An 838-nucleotide genomic window follows, 5' to 3' on the forward strand; every position below is an offset into this window, starting at 1 on the left:
ATACTCTATATGCTTTGGAGTTTGATGCATAACCAAGAAAGAAACCTTCATCACATCTACTTTCAAACTTACCGAGCCTTTTCTTCTTGTAGATGAAGCATTTGCAACCAAAGACTCGAAAGTATGATATATTTGGTTTCTTCCCGGTGATGAGCTCATATGGAGTTTTCTTGAGGAGTCGGTGGGGATACACTCGGTTGGATGCATGACACGCCGTGTTGATTGCTTCCGCCCAAAACTTCTCGGACGTGCCATAATCATCCAACATTGCTCTTGTTAGGGTGATGAGTGTCTTGTTCTTTCTTTCCACCACTCCATTTTGTTGAGGCGTGTAGGTGGCGGAAAACTCATGCTTGATGCCCTCTTCATCGCACCATTCTTCAATCTTCATATTCTTGAACTCGGTGCCGTTGTCACTCCGGATCTTCACAATTGGGGAGTTGTACTCCCTTTGAGCTCTTCTTGCAAATGTCTTGAAGAGTTCCGGAGTTTCACCCTTATCGCCTAGAAACGTAACCCAAGTGTAACGTGAAAAATCATCAACTATTACTAGGCAATAGAGGTTACCACCAATGCTCTTGTATGTAGTTGGACCAAAGAGATCCATGTGAAGTAGCTCGAGCGGCTTGGAAGTAGACAACATCGTCTTGATGGGATGATGTGTTGCGACTTGCTTCCCGGCTTGACATGCTTTACATAGCTTGTTCTTGTCAAACGTGACATCCTTCAAGCCGGTGATCATCCCTCTCTTGTGGGCTTTCTTGAGGTTGCTCATGCCAATATGAGCAATTCTTCTATGCCAAAGCCACCCAAGAGAAGACTTGGTGAAGAGGCATGT

The sequence above is a fragment of the Panicum virgatum genome, chromosome 1N (genome assembly GCF_016808335.1).
Source record: "Panicum virgatum strain AP13 chromosome 1N, P.virgatum_v5, whole genome shotgun sequence".
Classification (NCBI taxonomy): domain Eukaryota; kingdom Viridiplantae; phylum Streptophyta; class Magnoliopsida; order Poales; family Poaceae; genus Panicum; species Panicum virgatum.